Source organism: Ostrinia nubilalis, chromosome 6 (genome assembly GCF_963855985.1).
Source record: "Ostrinia nubilalis chromosome 6, ilOstNubi1.1, whole genome shotgun sequence".
Lineage (NCBI taxonomy): Eukaryota > Metazoa > Arthropoda > Insecta > Lepidoptera > Crambidae > Ostrinia > Ostrinia nubilalis.
The window spans coordinates 3,934,355-3,945,230 of NC_087093.1; the positions used below are offsets into that span (position 1 = coordinate 3,934,355).

The window sequence follows — 10,876 nt, forward strand, 5'->3', positions numbered from 1 at the left end:
ACTTGTTGAGAGACTCTGTTGAGGCCATCGAGCATTGTGCCTAGATCTTCCACGATCTCAGCCATGACTACGATATCATCTGATGTCTGGGTGATGTACTCGCCGTTGATATTTATGCTGAATCCGCTCCAGCCCAGAAGCTTGAAAACATCTTCCAGGGCGGTGGTGATAACGTCTCCCTGTCTCACCCCTCGCTGTAACTGGATAGGTTTCGGGTCCTGATCTTAAAACGGACTGTCACTGTGGCGTGTTTGTACAAGCCTCTCAACTCTTTAATGTATCAATAGTCAATTTGGCACAATTGAAGAGACTGAAGCACTGCCCATGTTTCAAACTAATCGAAGGCTCTCTCATAGTTCACAAACGCAAAGTGGCTGATTATACTCCTTGATCTTCCGTATAATCTGCCGTTGCGTATATTATTATGGTATAGGTAGTTACTAAAGCCTTTTCGGAAACTGGCTTGTTCGGGGGGCTGAAAGTTGTCGAGCCTGCTAGCGTGACAATTCGTAATGACTATCGAAAACAGCTTGTAGACATGGCTCAGAAGCGAAATGGGTCTATAATTCTTCAACTAGGTTTTGTCACCTTTTTTGAAGAGGAGTATTACCATTCTTCTAAGTGTCGGATCAATCTAGCTAGCACTTATTTTCTATAAAATGTGTCAAATGATCCGTCAGAAAGGCTATACTTATCCAGAAGTGGCCCTTACTAAGCGATTGTGAAATATGCCCTTAATGTCAAATAAGAATAGTTTGAAAACTAATAACACGCTTTTGTAATTAAAAGCAAACAGCACTAAAAAGCCAAAAATCATCAGGACCCAGGACATCATCTAGCATTAAAGTGCTCGAAAAGACAAATCCAACGAACCCAAACTCGATGAGTTTCCGCCGTTTCGTTTAGGAGTTCCTATGGGTACCTCCTCCTGACTCCATCATTAGGACCCTGAACATTATCTAGCACTTAAAGATCTCAAAAAGACATCCAATGAACCCAAACTCGATGTGATTCCGCAGTTTCGTTTAGGAATTCTTTAGGCCACCTTCCAGTCCCATCATCAGACCAGCTGGTACCACAATATTGTATTGTCATTTCTAATCTACATATAATTGCCAAGTTTCATGATGATACAATACTTAGAAGTGCGTGTAATTTAGATTCTAAGATTCCATTACATAGTTAGTTACATACACGACGACCTAATAAGAGCGTGTTAAAAACGAAAAAATGGACAGTTACATTATTTAATTACATGTAAAAAGACATTTCTGTCATCTTACATATCATTAAAACGACATTTCACGACAAAAAAAAATAAAATATAATAAAGGTGCAGTTGCCAAGAATATTGCCGAGAAAGTTCCCGAGAATATTCTCGGGAACACTGAGAATATAGCCTTTCACTGCAAATAGAGTGTATTGTTTAATATGCACTTATCTGTTGACTTAATTTAATACTATTTTACTTAAGAAAGTTTGTTTATTTCCATTTGATAAACATGATTCTCAACCTTTCTCACTTAGGAGAACGCTCCCGGGAACGCTCCCGAGAATATTCTCAGTTGAGAGAGCGCTCTCGGGAACGGCACATCAATATACCTACTGTCCTGAAGACTTTGCTATCGTGTAAAACGTTGTTTAAACTATATACAGAAAAAATTTCATTGCTCTAGTTACATTTCTCCTATGGATTCTCAGCTCCGCCGCGTAAAAAACGTGCTTGGGATATTCACCCAGGTCCGAAAGCCGTTGTAGCGACGAACGCTGTTGCGATTTTATTTTCCATTGCCTCATAGCACATGAGTAAAGAATTTGCTCATAGGTTCGAAAGCTTATGGACTCGAATTACGTAATTGCGAACAACGTTGTTTCGAAAATCATTTTCACTGCCTTCCGACTTGCTTGTGACTTTGATTTATTTATCACTAGCGGCCGCCCGCGACTTCGTACGCGTGGATCCCATTTTACCCCCTTCATCTATCTTACGCGGTTTAGATTTTTTCATACAAATGTTTTTTCCCGCTAACTCCTATTCCCGTGGGAATTTTGCAATATCCTGTTGTAACTAAGCTTTAAGTTTACTAAGATACCTGCATGCCAAAAGACAATGCCAGAAATTGGCGTCTTTTTTTTTTCGCGCGGCCATCGACCAAACTTTGTTTTTTGATTACAAAATAGTGTAACAAACCAAACTTACTATGACATGTATACCTCTAAACTCAGTCTGAACTGAGTTACGAGCATTAGAAGTTTGATGATTTTCATACTAGATTTGCTTTTTGCGCGCAAAGTTTTGTAAGAAATTGCAACAAAATAGTGAGATTGTATTTGTAAACAAACAATACCATCCATTAAAGGCTCCAGACATCAGTATGGAGCAGAATCAGCGCAATAAAAAAATAGCGCAATATTTTGTTGCAATTTCTTACAAAACTTGCGCACAAAAAGCAAATCTAGTATGAAAATCATCAAACTTCTAATGCTCGTAACTCAGTTCAGACTGAGTTTAGAGGTATACATGTCATAGTAAGTTTGGTTTGTTACACTATTTTGTAATCAAAAAACAAAGTTTGGTCGATGGCCGCGCGAAATAAAAAAGACGCCACTTTCCATACAAAATCTGGCATTGCCATTTCAAGCGTCTAACTTAAGCGGTTTAGATTTTTCATACAAAAGGATTTTTCCCGCTAATTCCGGTTCCCGTGGGAATTTTGCAATATCCTGTTGTAACTAAGCTTTAAGTTTACTAAGGTACCTGCATTCCAAATTTCAAGCGTCTTACTTAAGCGGTTTAGATTTTTCATACAAAAGGATTTTCCCGCTAATTCCCGTTCCCGTGGGAATTCCCAAGTATACTATAACCTGCCCAGGAGTACGAAGAATAATTGTACCAAGTTTCGTTAAAATCCATCAAGTAGTTTTTGTTTCTATAAGGAACATACAGACGGACAGACAGACAGACAGACAGACAGACAAAAATTTTACTGATTGCATTTTTGGCACCAGTATCGATCACTAATCAGCCCCTGATAGTTATTTTGAAAATATATTTCATGTACAGAATTTACCTCTCTACAGATTTATTATAAGTATAGATGTACAGAACAATATTCAATAATTCGTATTTGAAATGTATAAAAAATACTAACATGACTCACGTAGACGTTATAAAATAGGGCAAAATGAAACTAGTGTAGATCATGCTATTATTGGAACTGAAGAGACCCCTGGCGGCGCTGCTGTCAGCGCTGCGCGTCACGACCTCTATACAGGGTGTTAGGTAAATGGATATATAAGCCGACACTAGCCCATGTTAACATGGGCATATAAATGGTATGGTGAAGTCAGAAAATTGATATCTTCATTTTAATTATTTAAATTTTCATACAAATCGGATTTAATAAAATTTATTTTGTATGAAAATTATGTATGTATGTAAAATTATGTATATAATAATTAGTGCTATGGAGAGGGCTATGCTTGGTGTTTCTTTGCGAGATCGAATCAGAAATGAGGAGATCCGTAAACGAACCAAAGTCGCTGACATAGCCCGACGTATTAGCAAGCTGAAGTGGCAATGGGCAGGGCACATAGTACGCAGAACTGACGGCCGATGGGGCAGAAAGGTTCTGGAATGGAGGCCGCGTACCGGAAAACGCAGCGTGGGACGTCCACCTACAAGGTGGACCGACGACATCGTAAAGGTAGCAGGGAAGCGCTGGACGCAGGCCGCTACCAATCGATCAACATGGAAAGCATTGGGGGAGGCCTATGTTCAGCAGTGGACGTCCTGTGGCTGAAATGATGATGAATGATTGTATGAAAATTAAAAAAATAAAATGATTATATTTTTCTGACTTCACCATACCATTTATATGCCCATGTTAACATGGGCTAGTGTCGGCTCATATACCCATTTACCTAACACCCTGTATAAAGGCGGGAGCGACCGTCACTCGTCCATTTGCCCATCAGCCGCCGGAGAAGAAACATCAAGCTAGAAGCTCTGCCCGATTTATTTTCGATTATTTTTGCAATTTTTTTTTTAGTTTGGTTCTAATAAATTATGTTTTATAAAGTAAAAGTTGCGTTATTTATAAGATCAGAAGTGGGATCGAAAGCTTTCTGTCGCTGGTGCCATATGTGGTGTTATAAACTTTTTCACGGTGAGATCAAACCAATATTTTGTGTCTGATTTTGATCCTAGTGTTCATGATGTCGATACGTGGTGCAACGAAGTAGATAAAGCTCGTGTTTTGAATCGTTGGGACAGTTGGGTGGGACGACACATAATGTTTAGCTCGCGTTGGCCATTGTTTAAAGGGTGAATCTCGCACCTGGCTCAGCCAGTGGACAAGCACTACGCATACTTGGTTCAATTTTAAATTAGAATTGAAAGGGTTGTGCCCACGTAATATCGACGTCGCGAACATATTTTATGATGTACCTAATGTGAACAGAGTCTGACAAATTCTCCACGTACGCAGAATATGCTCGCAGATCGTTGTTACAGTTACGTGTAGTTAAAAGCCTCAGTAGTGATTTGTTAACAGCTATTATAATTCGTGGCATATCAGATCCGCAAATACGAGCTCATGGCCGCTCATGCTACTAACGCAAATTACCTCCTGAAAATATAGTGGAGTTTTTGTCAAACTTTGTTAAGCCAACTTGTTGCTCCTAAGAAAACCTACCCTCACATGCTCAATCGTAATAACAAGTTTTCAGCTCAACGTTCTTTTGTTTAGAAACGTCAATATCCCGATACGAAACTCATATTAATAAATGTTACGAATGTCAGAATTTCGGTCATAAAAGTGTAGATTGCCCAAAGAAATCGAAGTTACACTCGGACAATAATATTTCTACCCCAACTGTGACTTTTTTACCGCAAGTAGAAAAGTATAATTTTGAGAGTGTGTGTTTTGCTAAGGAGAGGGCCAACTCTAGAAATAAAAACGGTATTAATTTCTGTCGCGAAATTGAGTGTGCGTCGAAAAATAGTGACGTTGTTACCGCAGTAATTTCGGGCATACTTACCAGTGGATGTTTTAATTGACAGCGGTTCTTTCGTTTCGTCTTTACTGTCCTCGGACCTAGTTAAGCATTTTTCGGCCCATTTAAAACCAACTTATTAGTTATTACGAGGCTTAGGAGGCACAGAAATAGCAACAAAAAGTTTTGTCACCTTTCCTATTGAATTGAACGGTAACGTTAGAGGTTGATTTTTATGTTGTTGACAGTTGTCATTTAAACGACCCTGTGATTATCGGTACCGATGTGTTGAACAGAAAAGGTATTGGTTATATTAGAGCCGGTGGTTCTCAACGTATTGTTCATAGCGATGTGGTAGATATCATGCAAATAGATACGGGGTCTTTTTTAGATAATATCAATACCCCTGTTAGTTGTTGTGTTGTTTATAGGATAAACAAAATCTATCCTCAATCTTTGTATGGTTTTTTTTTTTATAATTAATCCATTTTCTTCCCTAAACTTTGAATTTTTGACGAAATTCAATATCTAATTACTAAATGTGTTATATCATTGGAAAGAAGAAAAGTTAGAGATGTTTTTAAAATTATTGGCAATCCATTATTGCCATTCATTTTTGTTTAAATCGAATTCTAAGTTGAATTTTTTATCGCGGTTTGTACTTTTGTTAGACTTTGGCGGCTCGTAACTAGCTATCCAATCATTATCTGGATCTGAAATTCATTTTATTTGACTAAAGGCTTATTCGATATTAGTATCAAATAAAAAAATCGGTTGAAATCAAGCGAGAAAAAAAATTGAAGCAGTTTTTAGGTCAAATTTCGGAAAAAAGTAAATAAAAACAAAAATATCAATTAAAAAAAAAGTAGCTCACTTATGGTCAAATAGGCGAACTTGTATTCTTAAAATGACCTTACCTATACACCCACGAAGTTTGTCTAACCTTCCGCCAAACACCCTATATATGACTATATTATATTATAACTAGCGGCCGTCGCGATTTCGTACGCGTGGATCCCGTTTTACTCTTAGCGATTTCTTGTAGGGAATCCGGTCACTGGCTAAATGCATTTCCCTCCGAAAATCTCAGCACCTTTCTTTCCGGCTTACGCCTCGGAGCACCAATCTGTGTACCCCATACGTGTCCCTGTGGCAAAGAGTTGGACCAGTTCGGTCACCACGGTCTCTGTTGCCAGCGAAGTGCTGGTAGCCTCAACGACGCCATCAGGAGAGCCCTTCCAGCATCAACGTTCCTTCCACGTTAGAACCACGTGGATTGGTCCGTGATGATGGCAAGAGACCTGACGGTCTCGCTCTGGTGCCCTTGGAACGAGGACGGGCTTTAGGCTGGTTTTAGTGTCACGCGGACCGTCCGGTCCGGACTCGCTCCGCACGGCCAATCTGTATGAACTTCTAGGGAGCGTTTAAGAGTGACGCGGTCCGGAGGAACCGCTCCGCTCTCTAGCAATTCATACAAATCGGCTGTGCGGAGCGATCCGCACTGACAGTCCGCGTGACACTAAAACCAGCCTTAGTTTGGGACGCTACATGTGTTTATACTTTAGCCTCTTCTCACCTTAGGGAATCAGTTGTTAAAGCTGGGGCTGCAGCGGACGGAGTCGTCTGAATGAGCTAAACGGTGCAAATATGAGTATCTTGCTAATTATTAATTTACATATTTGCGCCTTTTGGTGTCGAGGCTTTCGGACCTTGGGGACCGAATAATAATTACTGTTTCGGACCATTTCCTCTAAATTAATAAAAAAAATCGGAAAATTTTAATGCTGGCGCTTTCCTTGCACAAAGGGAAATGCAGCAAGCATCCTCGCCTCTTTGCCTCGTGGACTGGACACGCCTTTATTTTTGAGTAATCAATAAGGTTTCTTTTTCTTTGTAGGTACTTAGATTTAAGTTTGTGTTAGTTGTAAAAATATCTGTTTAATATTTTAATATTTTGTAAATAAAAGACCAGACATTAGTTAAATAATTATTATATTTACATACAATGGCGATCACTAGATGATGCTTATTATTATAAGTATTACGTTAGACTTCATCGTTTTAAAAAAAATAATTCAAAAGCATCTTAAAAAATGCAAAATCCTAATATCTATCGACAGTTTTATTATACATACCTACCTACTTGCTATAGCGTTCGTCTTTAAACAAGTATTGTTTTGATTAAAGTAAACTAGAACCAGCTTCGCACGGGTAGATTATATAGGTATTTCACAAAAAAAATACCCTACAAAAAATGCCTATTTTCATCAGAAAAAATAATAGGACTCCAATGGTAAAGTATTTTTCAGTCCAGTAGTATCGGGGCCTATTCCAGACAAACATACAAAAATACAAATCTATCTTTCTAAATATGGATAGATGAACGCATTAGTTTGGCCGTAGCTTTAATAACGTCATGGCATCAATAATTTATGTTGATATAGTCCGATGGGGCAGCAAGGTTCTGGAATGGAGGCCGCCCGCGTACCGGAAAACGCATCGTGTGGGACGTCCACCCAAAAGGTGGACCGACGACATCATAAAGATAGCAGGGAAACGCTGGACGCACAGGCCGCTACCAAGCGATCAACATGAAAAACATTGGGGGAGGCCAATGTTCAGCAGTGGATGTCCTACGGCTGAAATGATGATGATGATGATGATATAGTCCGAAAAAGTTATTTATTTGAGCTCTGTTTATCGACTAAAGCCAATATAGATATCAGAATAGATGTGTATGACCAGGCCTCTTGCATTATCTGTGAACAGAATACATTTGTTCGTTTTTTATCCGTCGTTATAAAATAATCAATATCAATAATAATAGGTAGGTATGTCTAAAACGCATTTTCGAACCTCCTCCTTTTTTGAAGTCGATTAAAAAGTTTGCGATAGGTAAAAAAGTCCGACAAGTGAAAAGTCGTGGGTTCGATTCCCATCTTACATTTTGTAAACCATTGACCACATAGTGCTGGTTATGAAGAAGAAGAGAAGTTTCCAATTTTTTTCTTTTAATAAAACTTAAAAATTTAAGTAAAACTAACAATAATTGTGAAAGAATCATGAAAATATATCTGTTTATTACGGTCAATGTGATAAATGTGAAAATTATGAATAATCGCCGGTTATTATGAATAATTACCTCATGATTTGGTAAATGTGATTAATATGAGGTCATTTATGTGTGTATAAAACTAAATAAGCGGCTAAGGGGTGGCCCAAAGGCCACCCCCGCCGCACCTTAACCTATTTTTCACTTTAAATCAAAACATTATGTTATGGGCTTCATAATGGGCGAGCGAAAGGGTGTGTTACTTATATGCGTTTAACGCTGTAACGCTGCCAATTCGCTCATTGCACGGTCTGTCCCGGCCGCTTGCTTTGGTGTTGGCCTTGAGGGAGAGCGCTGGTTGTGTAGATCCTCAAGGCAAGCCTGACTGTTATCCTTCTCGTGGTTGCCGCCTGTTTTTGGTCTGGTTCCTTATGAAACAGACGTAACGGAAATGGTCAGACGCATCCCATGCTCCTTAACACCCTTTTCCTACCCCAATCCTGCTTTGCTTTTGCATTTCCTTCCTCTCCTAGGGATACCACAAACCTTGAGGTCCTTAGCCTCCTCAAAAAGTGTGGTCATGGCTACCTTGGGAAAGTACCATGGACGATTTCCCCCTAATTCAAGGTGTGATGCGAACCGTGCCGATGAACGCGTGGCTGAGAGGGAGCTCAGTCTTGAACGGTGCCTGCCCGAGACCAGAGCGATTCGGTGCAGTATTCAGCTCTTCCCTGGGCATGCGGGGCTCTGCCGAGGGTGACCGATTACTTCCCTAGCTACTCGTGGGAACTTTTATGAATACTTTTATAAAAACACCCAAAACTCCTCCCTTAGGGGAACAATTGGACAGGCCTGACGGAGAGCCTTCATTGACCTCCAAATCGCCTTGCTCCAAAATTTCGGAGAGTCTCTCGGCTATGTCTGTGGGGGGCACTAGTGCTGAACCACAAACAGGGTCGACAAAGACCCCGAAGGACACAAAGCGTGCCAGGCTTTGTGGTGCGGCCAGGAAGAGGTTCCGGAGGCTGATTGCAGCGGAACTTGGTGCTGAACAAGCCCTTGCTCTCTGCAGGAAGCCCTGGGATCAAATTCCGGTCGACAATCCTCCTCCCGATCCAAAGGCGAAAAAACGCCTACGTTCGGAGGAAGAATCCCCGCGGGAACAGCCGAAGAAAACCTCTAGGCTGGACGTCACGGCAACCCCCCTCCCTAAGGTACAATACAGCGTTGTAGCTGGCGCCGTGCGAGTGTGTAACGCTTCGTTACACTATTCTTAAAAACTAAAATCGAAATTATTAAAAACAACTATTTTATAATTAAAAAAAAAAAGAAAAGAATAATATACAATTAAATCAGAAAAATACTAACATTTAATAAATTATAATATTTATAGAAAGAACTGTTTTTGTAAGCAAACTGCGCGATACCATTGTTATTATATCTTTGGAGCGAACGAACGAACGCCGAATGATTCAAGGCGCGGCGAATGCTCGCAGCGATCGCGAATCCATCACTGTGTCTCGCGAAACATCCGTACGCAGACACGTACCACTTTAACTGCAGATTTTTTAAATATAAGGTTTACGAACTCGTGAAGTTTTTACACCTCAGAATCTAATTAAGTCTGTGTACGTCACCCCGATAACGGGTAAGTGTTGCAAATTAATACATGATAATAGTACTTAGTGCTTGGTAAATTTATTGATCACCTACCTGCCAAAAAAATAATTAAATGTACTTCCTATGTATGCACTACATTTAAGTATTTGAAAAGTACATAATAATATCTTAAGGTTTTAGAAAGCAGAATGTTTAATAATAAAATAATAGTCGTTTTTACTTCAATATGATAAATACAAAAGTAAATGTCATGCATACAAAAGTAAATGACCTTCAACGGTCGTTGTTAATTATTAGGTTAGGAAATTATTTATCTTTGATTAGATTAAGCTTATTGTAGTAATATTACTATAGTAATGCACTTAGAACTGTAATTCATTAGTAGTAATTTTGTAAGATGTTTGTGACTATTTAATTACATGTTCATTATTTAGTACAAACATCGCATTGTTCTAGTCTAAGGATGATTGTGTATAACTGCCACATCATTAATCACTATTTATTGCCATAATCATTACCATATCCGCTTCTTCTTCTGATCCGCTTGTCTTCACTTCCGGTTGATGTGGCAGTCACACAAATGAAATCAGACTTTTTAAGAAGTGTCCGATTTCCGGAATTCCAGGGATCCAGTACCGGATTTCGATTGCTGCTCCCGGCTCACTCTCCATAATCAGGCTTACGGCGGAGGTGATTGCTGCATTTTTGTCATCGGACTACCCTACGATATCACAACTTCGTGACCCCAACTTCGTGTCAACGCTTCTCCACGGATAAAAGGGCAGTGGTTTTGATTGAGCTTAAGACTGGTGATTCTTCGCGTTGCAATTGTTTATCCACTCCCTGAAGAGTCGTAATTAAACCTTTTTGTTAAATTTAAAATTACTTTTTCATTTCTATAATTTTTATACCTCCCATCTAAAATGGTACGGTACATTGGCGCCCAATAACGAGTATAATTGCAACCGAAGTGTCACTTGTTTTTTTTAGCAATTAATAGTTTTTTCTGGTGTTGGCTTAAACCTAGTATAAGACTGATTATGCTATTAATATGTGTTATCTATGTGTGGTTTTCTGTATGAAACGTCAAATTATTAAAAAAAAAAAAAAAAAAAAAAAACAATTTATATTGTAAGTGGTTCAGAACCTCTTTAATTAAATATTAAAACCACACATTGTATGACAGGTACTTTCACCGAATTAGTA

At 39.2% G+C, this 10,876-nt stretch overlaps 1 long non-coding RNA gene across 1 annotated transcript; it reads left to right on the forward strand.

Moving 5' to 3' along the window:
- The first annotated feature begins 9,401 nt into the window (after positions 1-9,401).
- LOC135072883 (uncharacterized) lies at positions 9,402-10,552 on the forward strand. Its single transcript, XR_010257505.1, has 2 exons — positions 9,402-9,698; positions 10,296-10,552. It is a non-coding gene; the product is annotated as an uncharacterized LOC135072883 (long non-coding RNA).
- Positions 10,553-10,876: the final 324 nt, after the last annotated feature.